This window comes from Pholcus phalangioides, unplaced genomic scaffold (assembly GCF_987345545.1).
Source record: "Pholcus phalangioides strain wild (caught in Gottingen) unplaced genomic scaffold, Ppha-v1.0 ptg000008l_1, whole genome shotgun sequence".
In the NCBI taxonomy this organism is placed as follows: domain Eukaryota; kingdom Metazoa; phylum Arthropoda; class Arachnida; order Araneae; family Pholcidae; genus Pholcus; species Pholcus phalangioides.
Window position 1 is genome coordinate 37,930,916 of NW_028301601.1, and position 16,736 is coordinate 37,947,651.

Genomic DNA, 16,736 nt, shown 5'->3' on the forward strand with positions numbered 1-16,736 from the left:
TTTAAAAACGTATCACTTTAAAATGAACATAATTATCATATGGAAACGGCTGTTTCATCAAAGATTTAGCAGATTACGGTGCCGCACACTCGTGCACGTACATCAGAGATTGAATGTGCGCAGTATGGACGTTATTGACATGCACAAAGGAATGTATCAAACGATAGCAAACAGGATGTTGAAAAATGTTTTAATAGCATCAGAGAGCGATATATCAGAACGTAGTTCTGCACTAAGAGAGAGTTCATTGAATATATTCAATGAACTTGATTTTTTTTTTTTCGTTTACTCCTATATTAAAATTAACTTACTCTTTTTTTGTTCTGATATCCGAGATCGTTCCTATAAAACAGTGTGTTTATCTAAAGATGAGTTTTGTTAATAGAGAAAGCATAATATATATATATATATAGAGAGAGAGAGAGAAAAGCGCAGGTTGAACAAACTCGTTGGTTCTTCGTTCACTGAACGCGTCGTTGACTGCATTCCTATCGTTTTACACTGACATTTTTAATAAATAGTTCCGATATCTTCTCTTGTTGTCCTTTTTTTTTTCAATCGAGTCAGTGCTGATTGTGATCTAGAAAGGATGGGGACGTCTGCTTTAGGGGGTGATAATCAGAGGGAAGTGAATTTATGGCTTCCCGTCTGCTAAATTATTCAAGTTTTGTCACTCTTTTACATCGTTCTAGTTTAATGTTTTTTACCAACAAATTACTTAAATTTGCCGCCCTTTCGAACCTACCTCCCTGGACTATTGCCCTCCCTCCCTATGAATGTGCCTCTGATGGGAATCACTACAGAAAATGCGACATTTCTCGTGAATTGTAACAGATCTCTTTGTGTCGATGGGGTCTTGCATAACACGAACATTCAGGCATCGGTCATTTCACTTCAAATTATGGAGGCCAGATAGCAGCACCAATCGAACAAGAAACGTACATAGCTCTGACAACAAAAATATGTTAGGTCTACTATAACACATGTTCCGGCATGTAGTAACTCGTTAGAAATTCTGAAGAACAATGTTTACGAGTTGCATGTACGGTAAAGTAGTGGTAGTCTCGGTAGGGCCTCTTCGAACTTCGATACGCGTTCGGCATTGGCTCTCCACAAAACTCTTCAGATAAGGCTGCGGTGGTCAAGCTCGTGTGTCGGATGTCATATATTTTGAAATATATGACATTCATATTTGTTATGGGCATCTTTTTCTCAGCCACCTCGTTGGGCATTTTGCCTGTTGTGGCCTTTTATTTGTATTGTATTGTATCGAGTGGTCATAGTGACGCACTCGCATCGCGAGGTCCCGGGTTCGAACCCCACGTTCACCACAGTTGGTTTTCTGTGGTTCCCAACTTCAAGGTGCGAATGCGAGTCGATCTCCCCTTTAAAAAGTCTCGCCACAGAGAGCAACAGACCTACAAATGTGATTCAATCACTTCACTTCTGAAATATAGATGGCAGCACTAAAAATTCACGCAAAACATTGGATAAGCACTCAAGACTGCTAGGTTCACATGCACACTTCCGGCGCAACAAATTCGGTAGTAAATTGCTCATGGCGATAGACCGGAGTTGTGTTTGATTTAGAAGAAAGGAAAAAATGAGTCTTTTCATGAAATTTTTCCATTGTTCCTGCATATTCTGGGGTAGTGTTTGCCGTCTACAGAGGACGTCACAAAAGCATTTCCGATAAATTTGAGGAGCGGTAAAAATGCAGGCCATACCCCTAAAATGCCGTACAATCACTTTCCAATTCACGCCATTGCTTTGTGTAGGCTAGCTTAGATTTTCATCCTTACACATCGTAAAATGGCTTTTACGACACAAATCCGCTGTTCCTTAGCAATCGTCAAACAGTGTAAGCGCATAAATGAGAAAATCAGTTATAAAAACATTGTGTGCCCTGGGACCTAATGTGGTTGTATTTGTGTTCATGTCTTGTCTTTTCTATGTGGTTCTTCTTTTCGTGTTTAGAGTGTATTTTGTGTTTGTTTTTGAAAAAAAAATACATTCATCAGAATTATATGCATACTCTATACATGAAATGTTATTGTTTTGGCAGCTCATATCGAAGGAAATACCATGGCCAAAGGGAAGAAGAAAGGTAAGAAAAAGGGCAAGAAAAGAAAGAAAGCCGGGAAGGTGCAGCGCCCGGAGCCCAACCTGATGTCCGATGACGTCGTGCATGTTACCTACTACATGTGTTCGAATGCCGCTGCCTTCCTAACCATAAGAGATTGCCCGTGGCCTTTAGCTAAGAAAGGCAAGAAGAAGAAGAAGAAATGAATCTTCCCATAAGTGGGCTAATTAAACTTTAATTGGCCATGGGTTTTGACTTGTTTTCGCTTTTGTTTTGTTCCATCACTTATCTCTAACAGCAGTTACCTATGTAAAAGTAGGTGAGGGTAGTCTTTATAATTTTGGTAAATGGCTTCATTCCGGCCACAAGTCATTTTCAACCAAATGTTTTTTTTTTTTTTTGTAACGTGATGACCATGAGCACAAATTTTAAATTAAATGTAAACTAATTTTCAACCAAAGAATATACGGACTAAGGAGAGCACAAAATAAGTTGGCCTATCCACAGCCTTCTGCGGCTTTAACCAATATTTACGTCGCGAATGCGAGCCAATTTCCTATTTTGAAAAGTCTCTCCTCAGAGAGCAATCTTACCGACAATATTATAAAAATTCACGCATAATACAACACAAGTAATAACTGCCGAGTTGTTCACTTCCGAATTCGGAAGCCAGATGGTACATTCTGACATTTACCAATTCATTAGAAGTTCTACATGACGAGGTGCATGTGCGGTATAGTAGTAGTATTAGCTTTTTAACCAATAGTTGGATCGACACAAAAAATCTGTTCACGTGCCTAATATAGATGCTGTTTAACGATTCTTCATTTTAAAAAAATCATCGGGTAGAGCATGGGGTGGCCCATCTATGTGCGACACGAAGAGACTTTTTCCAAAAATTAAAGACCATCAATTTTTGAGTCGAAGAAATTCTCTGCGGTGGGGCATGCCATATATATATATATTGAAAAGTTTATTTAACATGAAAAGAGAGATAGAGAGAGAGAGAGAGAGAAATGGTACATGAGATGTGAGAAACAAATTCATCAAGAGATCTCGCTGCAGGGACCCTATAATATTGGATCCTATGTGATCACTCAGGAGGGGGGGGGGGCGATAAGAAAACAGTTTTTATTAGCGATGAACAAAAAATTTGGAAAACTCTGAGGGTAGGCCTTCCAAACAATAAGTAGACAACTTTTTTTCCACCCTTTGCGGTCCTATGTAAAGATGGACTCGGCATCAGGAAAAAACGGTACTTCATTGTTATAATGCACCCGTACACTTACAGAAAGGCCCCTGCAAATTCGGTGTTTCACATCAAAACTCATAAGTTCTTCAAAAAAAAGGCCAAAGTTATCATCCAAGGGTCTTTCTGTAATTGTGATTGCGAGGGGGAGGGATGAACTATAAATGACAAGCTATTATGTACCAATGAAGTACCGAAAAACCTTTATCGCAAAGGGCTAGTGGATTTCCAATTAGAGGCACTGACATCGAGGGAAAACTTCGAAAGAGGGGGAAGGGGAGGATTGATTGCCAAAAAAATAAAGTCCCAAGATAAATGTGGATGTGAACCCACACCATCAAATGCCCTCTATCGTGTGATTTTGGTAGAATTTTTTTTCATTTCGCAGAGCTGTCACATAATTCAAACGGTATGTGCACAAATTTTAGTATCTATCAAATACGTAGAACGTATTTAAATAGACCAACTTATTTCATGGTCACTGTGGATGACAAAGGGTACGTAATTTGTATGCACCTTTGAACTATACGCATCACCGAAGTCATTGTCATCAGGAGATGATTCGCAATTATCAATCCTGTCGATTGAAAAAGTGAAAATCGTTTTTACTAATGTGTGGCCAGTATTCTTGTAATAAATGGTTCGGGATCTCGATTGGATAGTTGTAGGTTATCGTCGCGAATCAGTTTCGTGACCAACTCCCACTCAATGATGACATGTCTCTATTCCTCCAGTGAGAGAGGTTGAAAACAAAGATGGTTAGTACGATAAGATTCGACAAAATCCTGACGATTGTAGTATTAGCCGTATGAAAAATGTTCCACTGCAATAGTCCTAATGTTGTTGAGTGGAAGCAGAAAGTGACATTAGTAATAGGCCTAATCTTTAAATCGACGATAAGAAAGAAGCAAAAACCTCAATCTTAAATACTTGGGAGATAAATTATTCCCGAAACAAGTGGCAGATTCATCATGATTATCGGTGATGAAATCTCGCCGTAGCATATAGTCACGTAGCACATTCGTTCGTATAACATATTCACTGATTATGGGATTATGGGGGGGGGGATTAAGTAAATTTGCCACCAAAGAGGAAAATTAGGGGTTTCCGCAACGTTCTGTGAACAAAGAAAATGAAATAAACACGTCTTTAAATCAAAATATTGTAACATCACCATTTTCTCCACCATCACTCACTTTTGATAATTACTTGTGACCGGGGCGTGAACCCCAAAAAGAAATTTCTTCACGTGCATAACATCCACGCGAAATATGCAGAATGGACGTATTTTCAGAAAACAATAGTGACTTACATTAATCTCCAGGTGACCCTGATTGTGACCAAAATCCCTACAAGACTTTTTAAAACTTCATAAAAATCGAACAAATTATCATTGGAACATGAGGTTCGTGTAAAAATTCGTCGTGAATTCGAATGTCAATTGATGAAAGAAAATTACTGTAATTTCTGGGGAAAAAAACATCAGTCGGGACAACTTAATTTCATGAAGTCAGTGACAGCCCAACCAACCAACTCTTTCATTTCAGCTGTTGAAGAATATGATAAGTTCATTTCGGGTAACAAGATCCAACACCGGAACAAAACTCGATGAAAACCGGGACATAATGCTAATTTCTTGATAATAACTGGTACATCTTGAAAAAATATTTCTCAGAGAGAAAATACAATGACGAATTACACGGCAATGGGTAAAATTGCCTATTGGTGATGAAGCCTGATCCTTGTAACACGCATATACAGCACCCACGGTAAATAATATCTACTCTATAGGAGGTGTTGGTCTAGTACGCGCGGTTTATTCAGTTCAGTGTCGAATTGCAAACCCACAATGCAATAGAAATATTGTGCAATTGTATGGGCATAAGATTATAATGTTCAGACGAATAAAAAACCCTACCTTGTGATTAGTGCTAGAGTTTGGACAAAGCCTAATAGAAAATATGAATTGAAAAATTGAAAAATAATTTTGTACAACAAACAAGGTGGTTGCTCTAAAACCACGAAATGTTCCGAATATTTTGAATAATATAACAAACTATCAAAAATAATTTTTTCTAAGAAGGAATCCGAGATTATATTTTCGCACTGGGTCCCCCGCGTCTCATAGGAGCAGCCCTGAGTTTGAGTACCAAGTTGGCCACTCTGTACCATTACGATGCGTAACGTGAACTCGTTTCCGTCGTCAAAACTTGCGAATGCGTTGATGACATTCCACTAGATTCAAAGCTAAAAAAAAATGAGTAATTTGACATTTTCGAACACGAAACAGTTCTGTCAACTAAATATTAAAAAATAATATAATTTATTGAATCTTAGAACATGTAAACTGAAAACCGGGACAAACAGGCGTCCCGAAAGCACTTCGGGACAGTGCACTTTTTAGCAAAAAAACCGGGACATCTGGCCACCGTAAGTCCATTGAATGAAAGAAAGAGATCACTCATCTTTGATACAAATTCTTACACACATTTCTCACCACTACTCTGGTGGACAAAAAAAAAAAATGAACGAAATCGATAGACTTTGATTATTAATCGATTATTATTAACTATCTTAGCAGTAGGCCTATCGGATTCAAATTATTGATAGTTTTCTATTTTTTTCTACGAACTTAAGGAGAAAATAACAATGATGAATGTGCGAACCAAAAACTAAAAAAAGAAAGATCGAAATGAATTGCAATAATTACGTATGACTTATGTTTCAAGATAGTAAAACACCCGATTTAACATGATTCCCACGAATCGGAAAGAGCATCTTCCGGGTGAGGAAGAGGACGCCTCACTTGTAGAATGAAAAGAGACAATTCAAAAGACTCGCGTTTCTTACCTACCGCCGCGTTATACGTATCCGAATGTGGTTACGCTGAGGTAAGCGTAAAGCAAGCGTTTCCGAATCGTAAATAAACCTCGGTATTCGATTTCCGACATTCGTAACTGCGTCGTCGTCGTCGTCCCCCCAAAAAATTTGCGGCAATTTGAGATTGTTCTTCTGTAACCAATAACGCACCTCCTTCGGAATCGATGTGAATGCAGGAATAAGCTAAAATAGAAAGAAAAATTTACGGAGGAAATCGATTTTGAAGGGCTTCGGCCTTGACCTCAAACTCTCGTATTCGTTTGAGAGGCTTAAACGAAACAACACGACATGATTTCTGGAAAATCCCACAGACATCTGTAATTCATGCGTGACATTCGCGATCGACGAGAATCGATGGAAAAGTCGACCGTTTTGCTCAAGGAAATGAACTTAATCCGAATATATGCCGCGCGACCTGAACTCAGAAAGAAAAGTCTACTGGTCTCCGCTGGGAATCGAGCCCCCAGTCCTCTTCCCGTCTTAACCTCGGCAAAATATCTTCAAAAAGTTGATGTATTAGGATGAAAATCTCACTCTGTCTTCTGCTGTCACCTGGGAGGGCGGGAGGCATTTGCTGAAGTTAAGGAAGGTTGTTTAGTCTATATTTCAGCGCATCACGCCACAGTGTGTGTGTGTGTGTGTGTTAGAAAGCGAAGTCGTATTTCCAGTGTATGAAAACGTGCTTGTGCCCGGATTGCGAGAGGACTGAGGAAGGCCAGGACAAATCTATTTCCCGACATACCCGGAGCATGTAAAAATTGACCGGGCACGTATTTTTTTTTTTACTACATGCCCGACGTGGGCATACACATATAAATTTAAACACGTTCGTTTCTTTAATTTTAAGATTACTCTTGACCATTTCTATGTGTCAGGAGATTGAATTTGTGACCTTGAACATTGATGATAAAAATTTTGTACCGATTGTGCCGACAAAAAATTATGTATAGAAGAGAATACTGCATGTATATTGCTCTAAATAGATAAATTTTACGCTGGTTGGTTGATTTTTTTAATTAATTTTTGTGTGTCGACGACTTTTGGCCCACCCTGTATATCAAATTTGACAAAGTTTTTGCCAAAAAATGTTGATGACTGAGTCAGGACACGTTTTTTCCACTTACGGGCTAAAAATGTTTTGTTGCGTCAACAACTTGTAGGTTTCTGTTGTTGCTGTTTGTTTGAGTGAGAACTTGGAGCCATATCGTACCTCGGCCGACCTACGCGGCTTATCAATTCACAATCTACTTTTCAACAGGTGGGTTGTTAGCACTTCGTTTGCGGAAAAAAAACAACTGCTTAACCCATATATGTACTATACATGCATATTGTAAAAGTTGTCGTCTCCTGAAATAACGATTGCATCGTCGATGTCAATCCCCACAATAGAATTGGCGATCAGAAACGGATATTTCAGTTACCGGAGAGGTGATTAAGGTTATCGCCATCATTATTATTATTATTTTTTCATCACCCTATGAGCTGTCGGTGATGACAGCTTCGGATGCCAACGAGCTAAAGAAAAAAAAAATCGTTGTGATTATTATACAGGCAAAACAGACAAAAGCGGCTCCTTGTATGAAGAATGTATTTAATCCGCTGATCTTTATTTATTTATTTATACGAAATGTATTTTCTGGCAAACTTCAATTAATGACGTTTGACGAAGCGGAACCGCAACAAATGAAATAACGTTTCTAATAATAATGAATGCGTTTGTCACTGATCGTGTGGGCGAAACTTCAAGACGTGAGATGTGATGCTATCTCTATCTTTTGTTGCACCAACACCACCAATATTGATGTGGTGGTCCTTGGGAAAAGTCTTTCCTTTTCTATTTTTTTTTAATGTACAAGCTAGCTTTTCTTATCTCCGGAGGGAAAAAATGATAGTTTAATGCGGCGTTTCTCAACCTAGGTTCCCCGAAATATATTTGGAGCTTCCGCGAGAATGGTAGATGTAAATACTGCAGTTATATAGTGTTTTCCAAAGTAGGTATAGAATGTACTGAAACAGAGGCCAAGAGAGGGGCGGTGGAAGCTGTAGACATAAATTGATCTAATGTCGTAATTGATCTAATGAAGTATTTATATGAATTGGCATCATTATCATCCTGCTTCCCTCGACTTTGAAGTTTTGAATTTTCATAATTTGTGAATTGCGTAAAAATGTATATGACTATATATATAAACACTCACTTTCCACGCGCAATTTTTTTCTCTCCATGAAATACATTTAAATTATTGCAGACTTGCTACAGCACGATATTTTTCATCAATTTCTCTTATTTATAAGCAGTATTTGTCAATTTTTCCTGACAATGATACCTTTTTTTGACGAGAATTGACGACTTCACGTACATACGTTTACAAATGTTTAGGCTGACGAAGATTTTTTTTTGTGATTTTTCTGCCTCGACTAACGAACGTTTTCGTTGATATGGATGCACAAAACAGCCGGTAGTGTGAGCTGAATTTTCACGCCAGTCATCATCAGAATTGCTCTTGCTCGAGCCCGATTAACTCACGTTCACCTCAGAATCCTTTTCCAGATGTACCTACAGTTCTCTTTCTGAAAATTTTTGAACCATTTCATGTAAAATGAAAGATTCATCCAATAGAAAATACATTGAAAGAAAAAAAATTGGGGCAGGCAGTGTCACATAGGCACGGCCGCCAGATTTGTCGGAATATGTTTTTGAGTCTAGCCTCGCGTGGTAGGTACTGACTTAATGCCTCGCGAGGGTTGGGCTGACAGAGCTCCAACCTGGGAGCCTGGGATAATTCTTGAATGTTTTGTTTTTCCACACTATAAATTACGAATCAAGGCAACGAGCCTGATGCCCAGAAGGGATTATATATCGGATTTGTCTTTGCAATGTGCATATGACGATACTATTGCTTTGACGTGCGTTGCGTACTTCCTGAGATATGAGCGTTGAAAGAATTTCGTCACGCAACTTTTTGCGAATGCTCCCAGTTCGTCAGAGGATTTAAATACGTATTCACGTCAAAAAAGAGCCTATGTTTTCAGAACGCGTTTTCCTTCAGTGCAGGACTGAGCATCAAACTGAACAGTGTGCATATTCTAGGTAGAAGTTTATCTTTTCCATCTGCAATGTATCAGACGCAGCAATGAAATTAGCAAATGGATGGGGACACCTACAAATTCGACGGGGTTGTATCAACACTAGCTTTAGTAGACTGAAAACTGATGTTGGTTGTGTGTGCATGTACATTAGTGTAAAATAAAAAGATGTTCAATATCTCTCATCTTCCTGTAGATTATCATTTATTCAATTTTAAAGCTGTTCTTCCCCCCCCCCCCAGGCTTCAATCAGTTTTTTTTTAAACTTATTGCCTTGGTGTTTTAAAAACCTTATCTTTAAATTTTGGGCAGAAGCTGAAACGAATCAAACGATTTTCAATACTAACCTATGGGATAACGAACGTGATTGCAGAACGAATCATCTTCGTTAGCCAAGCAGTGCCGTCTTAACGCATGGGGCCCACCCGTGCACGCCCAAAAGAAGAGGGGCCTCACAAAAATAAGAAGTGGTTAAAATTTTCTGGAATTTACCTGGTAGGGCCTAAAAAAAACCACTTGGCCCGGGGGGCCCATGATGCTTCTAAGACGGGCCGGTATCACTGTATTCCAATTTTTCGTATTTTTCTCAATCCCTAATCCTAATTAAATACAATTTCATTGCATCTGATTCTATTTTCCGTGAAAATATTCTTGAAAACGTCAACCTCGGTTACAATGACAAATTTTCTTGACATGTTGTTATTAGTTTTCTCGTTTCGTTATGTTATTTGATGTCATCAAGCTAATGTTGACACACACACTTCATTGCATAAACATTTCAATACAAGATTTTCGGAAGACTGGTAATATCTGTAGATGATGTTGATTTAGGAAAGAAAATTCACCTCTGCCTCCACGGGGACACGAATCCCGGTCTCTAGAAAATTCCGCGTAGACGCAGAGATGAATTTTCTTTCCTAAATCTCATCATCATCTCCAGACATAACGAGTCTTCGAAAATCTTGTATTAATAAGTGGAGAAGAAAAGATACCTTTCTCTGCAAAAACATTTTATTTTCTAATTGTAAAAATCTATTTTCCTCTTCAAAAGGTGACACGAAATGAAGCGAATCTATTTTTTATTTTATCATTAGCAATGAAAGCGTGCTAAGAACATTCTAGATGCCATTTTAGCCGAGTTTTACTGTATGTATAAATTGAAACGCTTCGTCTATTATTAATCGAATGACGCCATCTTTGAATTTTATTCAGCCTCAGAAATGATTCGCATCTAGAGGGAATTCATATATAATGAGTGTCTCCCTTCTAATTTATTACGTTTGATTCCGGGCCTGACTTTTCCATTTACGTAATCATTACGCAGCTAATTAAAATCAACGTGATCGATCAAACAAACGGAACATTTAATCGCGACGTCATTAGTCCAAACGTCCAACTGATTTGTTTTTCTGTACGCGATGAAATGCATAGAGTGATTCCGATGAAGCAATTCTTGTGAAATCGACCGAGACGAACGCGAATCGGATTTCATCTATCTCAGTCGACAAATTAATGATTAAAATGCGTTTTAAAAACAAAAACATAAATTCCGACGATTACATCAAGAATCGAAATAAATTGAATCGATTCTTTCGACTTCTTGTGACTTCCTGTGACTCACTGCCAGGGTCTATTACACCGCGGTGCCACAAAAATTTTAAGTGGTAGAAAATACTTGAATACAGAAAAATTCTTCTATGGCGCTGTTATTCCTTATTGTGAGAAAGAATGTTTTGCTCTTAATGCACTACCTTATCATCAGAGGTTAATTCTGTGTACATGTTCCGGTAAAAGTGATATTATATCCCGGGAGGGACAGAGCCCGGGTCGTGTCCGGTCTGTCGGTAAAAGTGATAAATTCAGTTAAATTATGCATAATCACCGACCATTTTGGTGAGTTTGATAAATTTCACTAAATTTGTCACTTTTACCGACGATTATGAACAATACCCCGAACGTCGTTGGTAAATTTCATAAGTGCTGGAAAAATTGACACTTTTACCGGAGATTTTGCATAATATCCAAGCGTTGGTGAACATGATAAATCGCACTAAATTCATCACATTTACCAAGTTATTATGCATAATAATCGACATTTCGTGTATTCAAATATGATAAATCGGTCCCATATGCGTGATAAAATTTAACATTTAGAATGACCGCACTTGTGAGCCAGTGTCTGAACCGGATATAATAAACTCTGATTTAATGAATTTTTCCTAACATCCCCAAAATAACTCTTCCTTGACGAATTCTGAAATCGGACCTCGATATAGCTAGTTTTCGTTCAACAAATTTTACGATCGTACCTCAATACTGTATAATGGACTCTAATTTAAAAACTTAAGGTATAATAAACTCCTAATTAAGAAATTTTAGGATCTTATACCCCAATATAACGAACTCCCATTCACAAATTCTTTGATTTAAGGAATTTTTAATAATGAAATCCCGATTTTAATCGTTAAAACTCTAAAATTCCTTAAATGGGAGTTCGTTATATCGGGGTCAGACCATGTTTATAACGCATACGAAACTCATTTTGGATTGGGATTTTTTTTTTCATTTTTATCAAATTCATCAATTAAACTACGGTATGATCACTGGTAAAAGTGATAAATTTCAGGTATTTATCACCAAGCTACCACGCACGCGTGGGTATTATGTAGGGTGTCTCATGGTAATAATGCCGGTCACCAGTATTTCCCCAATATGCAATGAAGGACAGAGTATCCCTGACAAGTGCTACAATCTCGCGGCCGTGGCCGCGCGGACCAAAAAATACATTTCCGTAAAAGTAAATTTTCTAACGGGGAAAAAAAGTTCACTCTCTTTTCAAACATGATGAATATGTTTTATATTTTTTTAACCCGATAAAAATATTTTTGACTGCTACCGGCAAATTGACTTGCCTTTGACAATGGCCAGCATAAACACCTGACACCTTTCACAGGCCGGATGAAATTGCTTGGCGGGCCGTAGTTGTCCCACGGGTCGAATATTGTGCACCCATATTTTAGCGCAAACCACATTTTTTATGTCAATTGGTTGATTTGTTATTAATTTTCAGGATGTGTCCAGGACTTCTCGTCCACTTTGTATAAAGTTGCATAGCTAAGAATTAATTATCAAACAAACTATCTTTTTATCACACATGCACACAGAGTAATGCACATGCATAGTGCAACTATTGTGCTTACACAGTGTGTGAGAAGGGAGAAGTTTCTGATTGATCCCACGTTAGAAGACTTTTGGTGTTGTCCGGACGTTATATTGGTCAAAATCTCCCTCTTTTATAATTTAAGATAATACAGTAGTGGTTTTGGTGAGAAAATCTCTTCAATCGGTCATTTGCCGTAGACTATCGCAAATCCAATGATGAATGAGTTGGTTTTATCACCAGGAAATCGAAAGAAAAAAAAAGTAACCATGTAAAATGTTCATTCGGTATTTATACTACAAACACACACTGTTTGTTAATCGCATCGGAAATCGAGTTGAACTTGTTCTGATTTCACGCCTTGACCTCAAACAAGTGGAGAGAAGAGGATTCCAGAGCAATTACAAACGAGTTAAGACCTTCAAAATTAAGATCCGAGGGAATTTTATGAGGGTTTCTAGACCGACCAGCTGTCAATCTTACAGACATCAAGCCTATTCAAATATTCACCCTAATCCTTTTTTTTTTTTGCTCTGGAACCATTTTCATTTGATAACGATTTTTAGATCTGGGCATCATTTTCTCGAGCTAGAAGAAAGAGAGAGAGAGAGAGAGAGAGAGAAGAAAATTCATTCATATATTAAAGCTCTCCATTATCTTCATAAAATGAGCTTGCCTACTGTGGTGGTTTTCAAGAGGTAGTCCACGCGCGCGCCCGCGTAAGTTGTGCTAAGGGGGTTTGCGGAATGCTTTAGAACAAATATGAAATTAGAATGGAAATATAGCGACTTTGGCAGGAGATTCTTCACCTTTTTCGTTCCACGGACCTCTTGCACTGATAAAATGGAAGATATTGACCACTTTCACCGATGAAATGAAGGATACGGTCCCCTTGTACGAACAGGATGAAAGCCACCGATCCGTTATACTCATAAAATGAAGGCCACGCACCCCCTGTAACAATAAAAAAGAAGGCCGCGGACCTCCTTGTAATGAAATTCACGAACCATTTTTAGGATAATCAGGATAAAGTTTGGAAGAAAGAACGAGTTAATTCTCTGTCAAACTCGCGGACGCTCTGAAGACTTCTCAAGGTTTTCTTCTGTTAATTCTGAATTTTCATCAATGCCGGAATTTTTGTCTTCCGTTAATTCTGAATTTTCTTCAATTCTAGTACTTTATTGTTCCATTAATTCTGAATTTTCATATATATTCTGGATTTTTCTTCCTTCAGTGATTCTGGATTTTCACGCATATTCTAGAATTTCTTTTCTTCGTTAATTCTGGAATTTTCATATCAATTCTGGAATCTTCTTGCGTCGATTCCGAATTTGCATTGGTGCCAAAATTATTTCTTTCTTTCAGTTATTTTTAAATCAAGTAGGTCTACTAATTTTCATTAATTTCGAGAACTGTTTCTCTCAGTTTGAAATTACTTTCGGGCTAAATTTTCATCGATTTCTGTGTTAACGTAATTGTGTGTTTAAAATGTTTTGTATGGATATTTCTCCATACATTCTTTTTCCTGTATATTCTGAAGTGCTAGATGCCGATTCCCCTCCCCCACAAAATATATAACATCGGGGTAAAGGGGGGTTCCTGAATATTTTTGGTGACCCATAATTGTTGAAACGCACCCAGCCCCACTATTATTTTCGCATCTGATAAGTGCCCCCTCCCCGCATCTGGCGGCCGTGCCGGAGAACCACCTACAATTTGAATATATGCGATAAGACGACCAAAGGATATGGTTATCACGAAAATTCTGAGCAGTTAATGAGCAGTTCGTTGAGAAACACGAAAGGAAAGCCATCCGGGGGATCTTTAACAAACTTTTGATCTTACCCGAATCGACCGTCGTGTACATAAAGTGCGACAAAAAATGTGAGACAAAATTATCCAACTTCAATCGATTCAAAATATTTGTCTTCTTATAATGTGATAAGATGAATCACATTTGTCAGGGGTTTTCCAGCTTCGGTTTAACAGACTGAATAATAATAAGAATGGCAATATTTTTTAAATTTTCTTATTTTATTCAAATTCATCTTTCGCTGCCGGTCGGGACAAAAAAGTAAGAGAAAAGCCAGTTCCTTGAAACATGCAGAAGGTCACTTGTGCCCACTTCTCTGACATTCTGTGCAATGAATGACCTTGACGAGCTCCAGATATTTTTTATCAAATTCTTTTCTTCTTTCTCATCAAAGCGAACATTTCTTTTTTGTTATCGTTGTTATTTGATTTGTTTCAAAATTTAATTATTTTATTCTCTGGTACACGAGTATACCACTCTCGCGATTGCAGTTTTCAACGTTTTGGGTGTGTGGCTCTCACAACTAACTTCAGAAGCGTTTCTCAACCTATGGTCCGCGACGATGGCACAGGTAGATTTGATGATTCAATTTATACAAATACTACTACACCAAACACCAACTTTGGCTATATCGCAAATTTACTGCCATTAATGAGATGGGTTGGAAATCAAGGTCCTGTCTATCGGTAGTTGCTTTAACGTTAGGGAAAACATCTTATCTATATCCTCCCTCGGGTTTGAACCTGGGACCGTGACAGCAATCTTCACGGTGGCATACAGTCATCTTATCACCGCGCCACTCAGGCGCCAATTCATACAAATAGATATTTATAATGCCTTTATGGCTTCAAACAAAAAAAATGGATTCGATAATATTAAAAAAAAAAGCACCTTTATACACTATGGGGAATCATCAAGAAAATTGCGTAAAATTGCAATCCTAAATGCAGGATATCGTTAATTATTGCCCAAAAAGTGCAATTTTCGACCATCTGCTAATCATGCTGAGATTTCTAAACCAGAAAAATGAAGAGCCACTACAAATCGCGGTAAAAAAACATTTGTGAAAAAAATGTTCATCATGACGTAATGACCATATTTCATTCGAAAGAAAAAACTAAAAATTCGGCTCTTGTATTCGAGAAAATACGAGATACACATCTTCAATTGTCACCGTAAACTTTGTCATAAATCGGCAAAATCACCTACATTGTTGCAGAAATTACTGAAAAATAACTAATCGATGCAAAATGTAGTGCTATTGGAAATCGAATGAACAAAAATTGAGTTTACGGAATTATCACAATAAGTTGTGAAAATTACCTCATTCATAATGCTAGTACATATCATAAATTTAAATATGCTTCGTCGAAAAAAAAAACGGGACAATTTGGCATGAAGTCGGCCAAAAATACATGAAAGTATATTGCTGGTCTTTGGGTAGGCAAAGGCCTTGAGACGCTGCACTATACTAATGGTTAAAAAGTAAGAGAAACTTAATCAAGAGACAGACCCACAAAGAATACCAAGATAATACTGTAAATTAGAAAGCACAATATTTAAAAACTTATATTCGAATAACTAAGGTCAACCCTCTATTCAACGCGCATCATTGTTTTTTTCACTAGAACCCAAAGGGACAAAAAAAAAAATTATGCGAAATAGTGTATTTATACACTTTAAACGTGAGGGGAGTTTTATCATATAGTTCTTTTTCTTCTACTCTCTTGAACCGCTTCTACGATGTAGATCGACTCCGCCTTTTGTAGATTCTTATATCAATACATGTATGTAAATAGAATATAAATTACGTCAATGGTATCGAGTCAGTTGCGTAAATTATACGCTCGTGTATGTTTGATCACCTATATAAATACCTAAGTGCAAAATACAGTTCTCAGAATCCCACTTTATAGTTTTCCCGAATTAAGAACCTCATCTTGAAAAACAAAAATGCGATAAATTAATACGTACAACATTTATCGAGAAATTTCTTGGTCTCGTAAAACAAAGACAAAAATTCTTCGAAGTGATGTCATATTTAACACTGTTGTGAGAAAAAAAGATGATTCGATTTTTGGGAAGATCACGGATCTTTCACCTTCACAAATCTATCTATAAATAGAAAAGGTATACGGAAGACTGGATGTTGTGAAGATATTTATTATTTGAGATGTTAATTTTTTTTTAAAGAAGGAAAAACTCATCTCTGCCTCTACCGGGAGTCAAACCAGGGCCCCTCATTTGCCGGACGAGTGCTCTGACCACTAAGCTACAGAGGAGATATAAATCTATCTATCTATATATATGAAATTGATTTTCTGTGTGTGTGTCTGTGTGTGTGTGTGTGTATGTTCTCTATACAAATCTACAATTTTAGATCGATCGTCGCCAAATTTTGCATATATACCAAATGGGACCCGGCTTGAACGATAGGCTACTTTAAAAGTTCGTCAGACCAGGG